A 13,609-nucleotide genomic window follows, 5' to 3' on the forward strand; every position below is an offset into this window, starting at 1 on the left:
CTGCAGACTAAACAATCCCAGTTCCCTCAGCCTCTCCTCATAACTCATGTGTTCCAGTCCCTTAATCATTTTTGTTGCCCTCCGCTGGACGTTATCCAATTTTTCCACATCCTTTTGTAGTGTGGGGCCCAAAACTGGACACAGTACTCCAGACGAGGCCTCACCAGTGTCGAATAGAGGGGAACAATCATGTCCCTCGATCTGCTGGCAATGCCCCTATTTATAGAGCCCAAAATGCCATTAGCCTTCTTGGCAACAAGGGCACCCTGTTGACTCATATCTAGCTTCTCGTCCACTGTAACCCCTAGGTCCTTTTCTGCAGAACTGCTGCCTAGCCATTCGATCCCTAGTCTGTAGCAATGCATGGGATTCTTCCGTCCTAAGTGCAGGACTCTGCACTTGTCCTTGTTGTACCTCATCAGATTTCTTTTGGCCCAATCCTCTAATTTGTCTACGTCCCTCTGTATCCTATCCTTACCCTCAGTTGAATCCTAAATATGTGCTTTAGGATTCAACTGAGATTCATTTTTATGTTAAATGTGTACCAGATATAAAGTAAAAATAGGGTGCTTTGATGATCTGTTGTTTTTTTTAATTCCTTTAGCAGATTATTAATCTGTCTAGAATCACTAAACAGAAGAGCAATATACAAAATCATCAGAAGAGGCATCTCTTGATATGGATCATTAATGTGTTTTACTGGATGGGTTTCTCCCTGTGGGATAGATCTACTGTCCATTATCTAGCATCAGGGTTTTGTGAAATTATTGTGCAGAAGGATCTAGCAAGACTTTTATTGGATGGAAGGAATGTAAAAGGTATAGAATTACTGGCTCACAGTTAGGAGAAATACTGCAAGTCCTACAGAGGATTTGTATGTTTTTGAAAGGGTTTTGTTCTCAGATTTTTCTTTTGGTTAAATTTATATCTCCCCTCTCTCTGGGGCTATTATTATAGATCAAGACATCTTGTAATCAATAGCCTGTCTTTCCACCGACCTTTTTGGATGAAGCCATTCCATGAAACTCTAAAAAGACAGTGTTTTGATAACCGCATGCACACTAACATCAAATCCTAAATGGTTTGAGACCAGGTTGCCTGAGAAACCATCTTTCTCCTCATGGTACGTTGCTACAGCTTAAATCAACAGATGTTCTCCAGCTAGAGTCGCCTTGATCTCAGTGGGCTATGACCGTTGGCAGGAAGGGGGAGGTAATAGTATTGCCCTACCTCACAGGGCTGTTATGAGGATAAATATATTGAGATGCTAAAATACTATGGTAGCAGGGGCCATATAAATACCTAAATTAGACACTTAAATGTGCCATCGTTTTGGTAAGGTGTTAAGCCAAGGGTCTCTTTTGTCACTAGACAATAAGGATAATGTTCTTAAACTGTAAACTCTTTGAGGTAGGAACTACAGTCTTTTGTACAGCGTGTGTGTGTGTGTGTGTGTGTGTATATGTGTGTGTGTGTGTGTGTATATGTGTGTGTGTGTGTGTATATATATGTATGTGTATATATATATGTATGTGTATATATATATGTATGTGTATATATATATATATATATATCACAATGGGGCCCTGATTCAGGCTTTGGAGTGCTACTGTCACATAAATAATATAATTCTCTAGTATCTGTCACCCCAAAGGATCCAAAAGTGCTTTATAAACGATATACCTACAGCACCATTGAAATGCAGCTGACCCGTAGGCTGCATGTGGAAGCTAACCAGTGGACACCACTCTTCAGAGGGGAAGTTTTGGTTAAGAACACCAGCATAAACTCCTAAGCTTTTGAAACTTCCGTAGGGATGTTAATGTGTACACAGAGCAGATAGGAGCTCAGTTTTTAATCCCACACTTTTAAAAATCCCACACTTCCTAAATCCTGGGGAGTTCCTTATATGGAGTCAAAGGGCAGATGATAACTCTCAACATCCTGGCCAGCAGCCCCTATCTCTGTAAAATCGGAGCTAATGCCCATGCTGAGTGAGAGCTATTGCTGAGCACATCATGGTGCTACATCTAAATCAGTCCTCTATCAAGTGTCTTGGGATACACAGAGTTACTGTATTTTAGAATCCGGCTCTGTTCCCCACTGTGTAGACAGTTATTTGAGAATACAGCCAGCAGCGAGAATCCCAGGCTGCAGAATGTTGCTGTTGCAATAGATTTTTGTTTATTCGTTTTACTACTACCGAGTACTTGGGCAGAATACTAAAAACCGGGACCAACATTTTTCCAAAGACCATGCTTAAATCAGTATTGAGGCAAGGGGTCTGACCTCCCCCCCCCCCCCCCCAAGGTGCTGAGCGCCTGCAGTTCCAGCTGACATCAGGGGGCTTTGCTGACTGCTCTGCACCTCTGAAAAACCAAGCTTTTTATCAAAAACAATGAGGAGTCCTTGTGGCACCTTAAAGACTAACAAATGTATTTAGGCATAAGCTTTCATGGGCTAAAACCCACTTCATCAGATGCATAGAGTGAAAGATACAGTAAGTAGGTTGAAATATACAGCACATGAAAAAATGGGAGTTGACTTACCCAGTGGGGGGGTCAGTGCTAATGAGGCCAATTCAATCAGGGTGGATGTGGCCCATTCCCAACAACTGACAAGAAGGGGTGAGTATCAACAGAGGGAAAATTATTTTTGTAGTGACCCAGCCACTCCTAGTCTTTATTCAGGCTTAATTTGATGGTGTCCAGTTTGCAAATTTAATTCCAGTTCTGCAGTTTCTCGTTGAAGTCTGGTTTTGAAGGTTTTTTTGTTGAAGAATGGTCACTTTTCAGTCTGTTGTTGAGTGTCTGGAGAGACTGAAGTGCTCTCCTACTGGTTTTTGAATGTTACAGTTCTTGATCTCTGATTTATGTCAGGTATATTTATACCTGCCTACTGTATTTTTCACTCCATGCATCTGATGAAGTGGGTTTTAGCCCACGAAAGCTTATGCCCAAATACATTTGTTAGTCTCTAAGGTGCCACAAGGACTCCTTGATGTTTTTGCTGATACAGACTAACACGACTACCCCCCTGCAAGCTATTTATGTGCCGGAATGCAGATCTAGGGGCCTAACTAGGCACACAGGTTTGACAATGCTGGTCTGAATTACCAAAGTAGATGCATGTGAATAAATAGGACAGAGACATAAAATAGGATGCGGGGGGAGGAAGAGCTGTTCCATCTCTTGTTTCTTCATTTAAAAAAATGTCCATGCTAGAATTAAATTTGTTACTGGGATTCATTAATTGTTTCCCTTTGGGGCTGTAGGTCAGCCAGCGTGAACTCCAGCTACATTAAACTGATGTGTAATATTTCGCTCAGGAGTTAAAAGGGCATTGCTCACTAACAGCTCTACTGCATTGATCTAATTTGATCTGATTGTTCCAAATCAGTGAGTAGCAAGCTTTGACTTCTGGTTCTCCTCCCCACATAGCCTGCTCCTCCTCCCATTGAAGTCAGTGGTAAAATTCTCAATGACTTTATGGGCTTGATCTTGTGTCCAATAAAGATTTATATTTTCTTGCCACTGTGCCCCTCCCTTCCCAGTACTTGCACTGTTCTGTTTGGGTCCTGAGGAGTGAGAAGGACACTGACTGAGCCATGGAGATAGGGAGGGAATTGGACTTTTGGGGGGAGTTTTTAATGAGGTGCACTCATTATACTCCTCAGGCTATAAATCTGAGCAAAACTTTGTTGTGTTTCTGTGCGGAGGCTTCAGTGGGGGTTAGCCAGAAACAGGGCAATTGTAGCAGGTTAGCATGTCACGTATGAGGGTGAATTGCTCTAAAGAGGAGGAATAGAAAAAAGCACAGGTAAGAGGAGCTAGGCAGAATCTGCAGTGCTCCTCTCCTTTGTACCATCTCCGTCTTGGCTTATACATCTAGGACTGTCATGCTGCCTAAGGCAATGGCAGAGTATTGTGCATATAAGCACAAGGTAAAAAGCGATGAGTAGGATGAACTCGATTCTGTATTGAGAGTGCTGCTATGAAGCCACCAAATTCCTCCTGCCTGGTAGCAGGAGAGAGACCTACGAGGGGAGGCACATAGCTAACCACTTTGTTAGCATGATGAGCCTCATGCCAGGCACCAGTCTCCGGCTCAGATAAACCTTTCTGCCCATACCCTGCCCTTGTTTTTTCCCTGCAAGCTTACAAATAAAGAGCAGACCTGCAGGGGGATTATGGGTTGCCACTGCCTAGTGCAGAGGAATATGCCTAGCAATTAATTGTACTTTACCTCGAGCTTTCACTCGTGCACAACATCCCTGAATGCTTTGTCACGCACCTTGCAGGTCCACAGCCCAGGATAGTGATGTTCTCCCTTGGTCTCCTTCTCTTTAATCCTTTGTTGGATCTAGAATGCAATAAGCCCCACTTTCCATTCTTCTCATTAACCTGCAATGGCTCCTTACCAGAGAACCAAGTGTGAAGACAAAGGATTCATCTGAGAATTTAGCAGCTGCCTTTGCACCTGTTGGTGGGTCCAGACTCTGCATAGACTTTCATAATTGGAGCTGTTGGATTAAATCCCCTAGTCAGCTTTGAAAATGTCAATCCACATCTGCAGAGTGTAAGTTTCATGCTGTACATATGGTAACCTTATGGCCCTCAGATTCCATTAGCATAGACCAAAGTGTACTGGACTGCATGCCCATCTATTCTTTTGTTGCAAAATTATTTTTAAAAATGAAGTGGCTCTTTAATAAAGTAATGTACTGAATGTGCTTGGGGATTTTTTGATCAGCCTAAGAAACCTCGATGATTTTTGGCAGCTGCTCTGACTTCACATATGCATCTACTGAATTCAGCCTGCAGACTGTTTCGGTGTGTATAGCCGAGTTAGTCTGGGCAACAGACATCTCGGTCTTTTTGCTTGTAGGTTGCGCCGCTTCCATGGATATTTTGATGCTCTTCAAATAATCTTCAGATCATTTAAAATAAAGAGAGATGCAGAAGCACATACACAAACCTCTGTCATCAAATAAACATTGACCCCGCAAATTTTCCATTAAAAGCAAGTTAGGGCTCCATTAGCTAATGACCAAGACAAAGGAAAATGCTACAGGACTCTTCCGGACCCAGGTGCAGTCAGGACACTTGACGCTGCTTAATTGTTCTGCCTAGAGTCTTCAGAATTTGCTTTCCAGTCACCTCTTCCATAGCTGTGGAATATTGGCCAGCACTGCTCAACTGCTGGTTTTTATTGCTGGGGAGCAGAAACAGCAGTTTCTATTAGAAGATGGATCAAAATTTCAGGGATGTTGGGATCGTGTTTCAACCATCATAAAAGAAGGAGCCATTTTCAGAATTAGCATCTGGTTCCCGTTTTGGATTTTAGACACTTTCCACATGTTGGTATGTTCACATGTTTATTTTGGGTCTCTCTCTCTCTCTCTCATTTCCTATCGATATGTTAATTGGAAAAGTGCAATAATAATAAAAATCATACCACCTAACTGTTCTATAGAACTTTTTGTCCATAGATCTCAAAGTACTTTACAAAGGAGATCGGTATCATTATTCCCATTTCACAGATGGAGAAACTGAGGCACAGGATGGTAAAGTGAATTCATTAAGGTCACTCAGCAGGCCAGCACCTGCAATAGAATCTGGGTCTCCTGAGTCCTGGTCCAATGCTGTATTCACTAGGCCACACAAAATGGATACACCTGCAGATATTTTCATTAATAAAGCATTGTGAGGTGCAGTGACTGAGTGGTTAAGGTGCTTGACTACAGTCCTGAAGGTCATGGGTTTCAGTCTTGCTTGATCTTATACTGAAAAGCCACCTCTTGTTCACCCAGCTGCCAAATGGGTACCTGATCCATATAGTTAGGGCGGTCAAAGGCAGTTGGAAATGATGCTGGCCACATCACTCTCTTGTGTACCATTGGCTATGAAACTGATGTGCCTTAACTGTGTCAGCCCAATGAGCCATTGGCTTGGCGGGACTTTGACTTTGACTTTGCCAACCCCAAGTATTCAAAAAGCATGAGTCAGGTCTCCAAAATCATGAGATTATTAAGCCTCCTGGTTTTTAAGACTTCAGGATTTGTGCTTCCAGGCTTTTCACCACAAACATGAGAGCTAGAAATGTGCCATGATTGGTGTTTTTGTTTTTAAAATGAAAGCTGGGAGTCTCTCATAATCACATACCTCCAGGAGCTGGGACTTCAAAAACAAAACATGTCAAGACTTGAGATAAAACCATGAGAGTTCACAACACTGAAAACATGCAAGTTGGGCAGGCCCTGTTGGAGCGGCAACAAATTGTTGTAACATGGCAAACCAGAGTGACCATGTTCCTCGCTCTGACTTTCATATTTCTCTACCCCTGTCATATGGTATCGAGAGTTCTTGAATGTTACTATTAGGCTGTATGCGTTCAGAAGTACAAAGAAAATGAGATTTCTGAAACCATGGTGATTTGCTAGATTTCATAGACTTTAAGGCTAGAAGGGACCATCGTGATCATTTAGTCATTTCCTGTAGAGTCTGGTTCTGGTCTACTAGTGCACGGTAAATTGCTCTCCTCCATCTGTCTTGGTTGGCTTCTGTCCTCGGGACAACTCTTGATACATAATCCAGTTCTTGCTTTCTTCACAAAAGAAGCTGACTGGGTCGGAAGTAGCAAGGGGGGCAGGGGGATGGGGGAGGACGTTCTTTGGATCAGACCGCAGACTCTTCAGACTCATGTCAGCAAAGGCTTTTGGCTGACCACAAAGGAAGCTGATTTTATTTAGGTTGCTAATAACTTCTGGAACATTACTGGAAACATCTGATAAGTTACTTCATTCTTTTTCTATCCCAGCAGGGCACAGAAAAACAGTTAGCATAAAGCTTTGCTAAATGACCAAGCACAATTGGTCTTTTCACTTCACCGCAGTTGAGCCAGAATTCAGCATTCTTCATCAGCCATGGCAGAATGGCATTACCAAAGAACAACTTGTCTTTACCATTACAAAATCAAGTTTCTTTTTCTGTCTGTCTGTCTGTCTGTGTGTCTCTCTCTCTCTCTCTCTCTAATGGGCATCCAGGTTTGCTTGCTCTTTCTCTTTGGACAGGTAGATGGTACATATACACTTCTGGAATGATATATACAGTGCTCCCACCTTTACGTGTTTCTAAAGATTCCTCTGGATCAGCAACGAACACATACACTCGTTTCAAGAATACAGCAGCATGCTGTCAGCACTAGTTTTGAAATATGTGTTGGAAACTGTTAATGTTTCAAACTGAAACACTTTAAATTAACATGATAAAATGACAACAATCTAACCCAAAGAAGTTTTATCTTTAGGGGCTAGTGTATGTGTGTGTTTATATATGTGTATATATAATTAATAGGTTTATATAAATACTGGAAGGGCCCTCAGATAATCCCATTCATAAATTTACCAAGATCCATCTTAAACTAGTTAGGTTGTTTGCCCCTGCTACTCTTATTGGAAGGCTGTTCCAGACCCTCAGTCTTCTGATGATTACAAACTTTCTTATTTCCAGCCTAAATTTATTCACAGCCAGTTTATACCCATATAGGTATATGGCAGCATGCCCACTGTCAAATGCTTCTCTGCCTATCTCTACCCCATGCATGGGCAGTGTAATAGACTTTAATTTTGGAGACAATTGATGCCTCCATTAATAGCAGCACACGGTAAAGTTTTGAATGGATGGACTATCATAATCCCCTTCTCAAGTAGAAATAGCATATAATAGCTGTAACACATGACCGATCATCACATAAATGTATATTTTTCCAGCCTTCTACCCACCCTCCATGAAAGAACTGCAGTTTGAGTATATCTGAAATTCATGCAGATTACAGAAAAGCTGCCAAAAGAGAGGATTGTGAAAATTAACCAAAAACTAAATTCTGCTCCCTCATCCATCCCTATATCACCATCCACAGCATGAAGGCTTTTGGCACCATGTGTTAACTTTGATGTCACTCTTCAGTCTTTTTGCGTCCTCCCAGCCTTCAGTAGAGCAAGAACTGTATACCTGAGTGTAACAACAACAGGAAGGCTTTCTGTTCAGCTGAGAGTATGGCAACACTAAACAATGCAAAGGTAGAATGAGCATTTGGGAAAAAGGTAAATTGACTTATTATTAGGGACCCAACTTTTGTGTCAACCAGTATATTTTGTGGGGCCTCCCCAGTTTGACACTCACACTTGGTGATGTACAAAGATGCTGGTTCTTAGAAACCTCATTGCTAACCGTGTGACTGACACATCATTAATGGAAATCCAGATACGCCTCCCAGAATAGAAAACTAGAGCAGTGGAGTAAGTGAATTCCACTCGGTTGGGAGTCTGGTGCCTACTCTGCATCAGCACTGTTGAAAATCTTACTAGGCACTTACCTGCATTTTAGGTTCCTAAATGCCTGTCTAAATCTGGCCCTTGGTCTTTATGTTTCAAGTTGTTCATCTGACACGCAACGGTGGGCTGACCAGGTCAGTCAAGGACCTAGAGACAGTTCTAAATTGGCTTTGCCTCTCTATGACTGGCTAAATCAAAATCCTCAATTTAAACAGCCCCTCAACTTTCTGGAAATTGATGTCCAGATCCATGGGTAATCAATTTTTTTTTGTCAGGGTCCAAATTTCTTGGTCAAGGTATTGTCAAGGTCCAGACTCCAGAGAAAATAATACAAAAACAATAACAATAATAATACAAAAACAATAACAATAATAATAAGTAAATAAAAAGATGTCACAGTCCATTCAAAAGCATCTGGTGGTCCACAGTCCCACAGTCTGCCTGTTGACTACCCCTATTTTGTAGCTTGAACCCATGTGTACTACACAGTAATGAAATCCTGAAACTTACCACCCAGACTGCTGCGTGGCCATTTCTATAGGGAGGATACTAAGAAGCCTGTCTGTAAGGGGTTTATGTCAGTATTATAGTCCAGACGATGGAAACAGCTGAAAGCAAAGGCTGAAATAAACCTGGCTGTAGATGGGGGATGGCAGAAAAGATGGTCTGAATAACACTGCGTTCTACTGTCACGAGCCCTTAGATCCTATTGCTCACATGCCTAAGGGGGTGGTGCTCTTGGTTGGTCAGCAGTTCAAGTCCTTTGTGGAACTAGAAACTCACATTAAACTAAAATAAGGTTGAGATTCTCATGTATTCAGGTGACGTTGGGGCTGAGGCTTTAAGAAAAACACCAAATCTCGTGAGACTTGCAATGCACATCATGACAGATGGTGACACTGGGAATGATCCTTCTCCCAACCCCCCTGTCTGTCTCTGTCTGTCTCTCTCTCTTTCTCTCTCTCATGCACAGGGAGTCTGCTTCCCTTTTGATATCTGTGTGGAGGGATAGCTCATTTCTTACTGGAATTTTTGTGACTTCAGCCAAATCTAGAATCCATTGGGCCAAGTTGCCTTTTTGTTGTTGTTTGTTGTTAAAAACATACATTGATTATAAAAATGGAAGGGCTGGTTTGCCGACGCACCGGTTGGAGCTTGCAAGGCTCCTTCAGAACTGTAAGAGCTGTTGCTGTGAAGAAGAGGAAGTGAAAATGTTCATAAACTCACGTACCAGGAAGCATGTAAACCTTGCACAGATTTATCATGTAACAAGCATTTTAAGCCTGATTTTTAAAAACATTATTAAATGTTTTTACTTTTTTATGCACTTTCGTTTGACTTATACTAGTCAATTCCATTGACTTCAGTGGAATTTACTCCTAAATTACTTTAAATGTTGGTATATGACATGAAATGGTGGTGGTGGTACTTCCCAGGGGATGCCAGAACATTCAGTATTCTCTATCACCGTCTTCTGCCAATTCTCCCTTAGCCTTCATCGCTTTCCCTTTCCTCACTTTGGGTACCTGTTTAACACTTGCTTCACATGTCTTCCATCTCCCTTACGGTGACCATGCCTTCTGTCTTTGATATAGTCTAGCATATCCTGTTCTGTCAGCTTCCTTATCCTCACACTTGTTGTTTTGTCTTTCCATGAAATCTGTAGTATCTTCCTCTGCCATCTGTGATAGGCAGCCTCAATTTCTTTTTGCTAGCCACTCTCATTGGCCAAGTCTCTGCGCCGTACAGTAGCGTGCTCGGTACAGTCTGACCTTTAGTTTGACATGGAAACCTCTGTTTGACCAGATCTTGTTCATCCTTCCAAAAGGGGTGGCTGCTTTTCCTGTGAATATCTGTATTGCAGCCCCCCTTGGTGTCACCCCACTGCCCAGGTAGCAGAGCTCTCCTATCTATGTGATTTCTTATCCATCCATGCACATATTTGCATCTGTTGGCCTGTTTCCCACCTTCATAATCGCGGTTTTCGCTGCATTTACTTTCAATCCAATTTTTGATGCTTCCTGTTCTACCTCTGGTGCAAGGGCCATCATTCCGTTCCACGTCGTACTTTAATAAAACAATTTTTGTCGGCAAAGTCAAGGTTGATACCTTCATTTGTACGTCTCATGAATCTCCTTCAGCTTGGATGCTGCTGTAGTTCCTAAACTGCTGCCTCTCTCCCAGGATAGGTATAATTAACAGCTTGTAAGTGCTGCGTGCTTCAGTGACAACACGATGCGGGTCCTGTAGCTGAACTGCAAGCGCCTGCAATGAATCTGGGTTGCTCTGAGTCTGTCTGCTTGGTCTGGGCTGAAATAAACCTGGCTGTAGATGGGGGATGGCAGAAAAGATGGTCTGATCATTGCTCCACTTCCCCTGCTCTACCTCTGGTGCACACCACGTCTGCCCCATTTCTCCTTTCCTCCTTCTCACTCCCCCAAATGCCTTATCAAGGGATGGGGGATCTCTTTGCACTTGAAGGAATTTGCTCTCCCCGCTCCCTACGGCTTGCTCTCTGTCTCCTTATTCAGCCCCCTGTCTTTCCTTCAGAGCTGCTTTCTCTCTTACTAATAGCAGCTCTAAATAAAAGGGAGGGGGAGTTGGAACAGAGTCCAGGGCACAAAGGTCAAGAGTTTCCTCCTTACCAGCTAGCCTGGCCCATCCTCTGCTCCCCCATGCTTACCCTAGGGGAGTTGTCGTAGGCTCACACCCAACTGTTGTGTTTTTTAAGCTTGCTGGGTCTGGACAGAGTCCTGTCACTGTCTCAAGATCTGGGCCTCTGGGCACAGGCCCGAGGTGCAGATCCTCTGCCTAGTGCCCCTTCCTGAGAGATGGGGACTCCGTAGTCCAACCGCCCTGAAGCTAGTGCAGGCTCTCCCAAGCCTCCCCAACAGCTATTGCATACTCCCCAGAGTTCCACTAAAGCTTTGGACCCTCTGGAGTATGTGTGTCACCCCTCCGGAGATGCACACGCTGTGCATAGGAGTTCTAAAACCGCAGTGACTTTTCCTCTGAAAGCCTGGGTTGGTTATAGAGCTCTAGATAAAACAGAAAACACCTACGTGCTCCTTCGGGCTGGTAACGGAACTCTGAGACTCCACCTTTCCACCGAGGCCCCGCCCCCGGTTCTTCTCCGATTAAAAAAAAACTGGACATCAGGGCTTGTTAGATGGCACTTGGGCACACAAGGTGAAACCTGGACTGTCAGGTGACAATCCTAGTGCTCCTTTTCTCCCCCCATAGTTTATGCTCACCCCTTGTGTGCATTGTTAGGCCCCATCTATGTCTGAGGTGGGTAGGCCTCTCTTTCTGTTACTTCCTGCACAGTCTTTGTGTTATCAGCTGGTGGTTGAGGAGCGCGACAGCCCACCTGAAATCCCGATTGCCACTGGCTCCCTTCGGCCCCAGGCAGTTCATTGTTCTAGGGGGGGTTCCGTCTGAATGGAAGACCAGCCAACTTGACAATTCTTGATTGCTCTTCGCTGTTGGTCCTCTGTGGGAGGTCATAGACAGTCTTCTAAAAACCCCTGGGTAGCTCAGTCTAATATGGAGCGTAAAAGGGGCAATTATAAAAATGAGGGTATAGGGAGGATTACTATCAAAACAAAATGGGTTTGTAGTTTGATACAGACAAACATTGATCTGTCACAGGAGCTACTTCGGAGGCAGAGGGAAATGTGCTCTCAAGCCCCTCCTCTAGATTTCTAGCCCAGGAACTGAGCTGTGAAAAAGCCTTCTGCTGATCCAACCCTGCACAGTGGGACTTGATTGCTCTAACCTTGTCCCTTACTATCTGAACTAACCAGCATCTCCATTGGCTGTTAGCAGTATGGGACCTCAGATATGCAATTGGCAAGTTGTGATTCAGCCCAGTAGAGGGCGGTGGTGCACATCCGTGGTAGCCAACTCATTACAATGCTAAGAGCCATATTCATATTCTCTTACAATGAGTAGCACCTAGCTCTGCAAATAGCCACTACTTGTGGAGTGGAGTGCTATTCAGTAAAAGGGGTTAGGATTGGGCTCTAAATGACTTTAATTTTCTTTTCCCTTTTGTGTTTCATGGAACTTGGGTTTTCAACAGGAAACACAAAGGGAAAACAGAAAGGGTCCTGCTGCCAAATGAATGAATTAATGACAAGTCCTCTCTGAGGGATTTATTCAACTAAATGCATTGGGGGTGGGGGGGGGGAGAGGCAAATCAATCAATCTGTAGTCGGAATTTTGATTGATGTGTTCAAAATGTGTTTATGAAAGGCTGTAAGTGGATCTTGGAACTACCACCAGGAAAAAAATGATGATGTTTAGTTTGCATGGTAAATTAAGTGCTTGAATATTCAATAAAGGGTTTGGGTTTTTTTAGAATTGTTTTTATTGTAGGTTAAGCAAACTTTAAACATATATATAAAATAAATAAAGACCATTTTAGTCAGTTTTGCCCTGCCAAATCAAGTACAATAATCACCAAAACCACCCAACAAATATGTCATCTTGACCTTCGCCACCTCTCGGTTTTAACCATTGTTTCGGTACATTCAACAATGTTGTTGTTGTTTGTTGATACTATGGTAGTGCCAGTGGGCTTCAGCTATGGGTCAGGACCCCATTGGGTTAGGTGCTGTACAAACACAGAACAAAAAGATGGTCCCTGCTCCAAGGTATTTGCAGTCCTAGTACAAGGGTGGTTATCATTTCCCATGATGGTAACCATGCAGTAGGCAACAATTGGCTGCTCTGGTGTAGCAATCATCAGGCAGGGGTTGCTGCATCATGAAAATTTGAGCAGTCGGAGGACTTGCATTGGAATGGCATGTGGCAGAGTAGGCCGGAATTATGTGTTGGCAGATCAGGGATGGGATTCCTGGTCCAAAATACCATGGAGTGCTGCAGATCCGGACTGAGGTGCGCTGGCAGAATTGAGTGTATCCCTGGACTGGATTAGTAGGGCAGTGCTGCAGGTTTGGGGCTAAGGTACATGGGCGTAGCTCTGAGGTGCCAGGGACTGGAGTAGCCCGGGGCGTTACAGGTTGGGAGTCAGGTCGGTACACTGGCATTGCTGGGGAAGGAAGGGATTGCCCTGTGCTTGCTCAAATGTACTCAGTGTTTTTAAAAGGATTGAAAAGCCTGTAAAGCATTTCTAACGATAGTCGAAGGAGGATAACATGCTTGGGTTTCTGACCTTCTGGTAGTGATGAAGTAACCAGTCAATGTGTCACCTAGTTTCTTATCTGCCTTTCCGCTTCTTGTCTTGTAGCCAATGCTGAGATCAAAGGT

General features: G+C 43.4%; 1 protein-coding gene across 1 annotated transcript in view; it reads left to right on the forward strand.

The window, feature by feature from the left end:
- Positions 1 to 13,609, forward strand: part of CASTOR2 (cytosolic arginine sensor for mTORC1 subunit 2) — a 177,347-nt gene that overhangs the window by 41,588 nt on the left and 122,150 nt on the right. The window lies entirely within an intron of this gene.

This window comes from Natator depressus, chromosome 17 (assembly GCF_965152275.1).
Source record: "Natator depressus isolate rNatDep1 chromosome 17, rNatDep2.hap1, whole genome shotgun sequence".
In the NCBI taxonomy this organism is placed as follows: Eukaryota; Metazoa; Chordata; order Testudines; family Cheloniidae; genus Natator; species Natator depressus.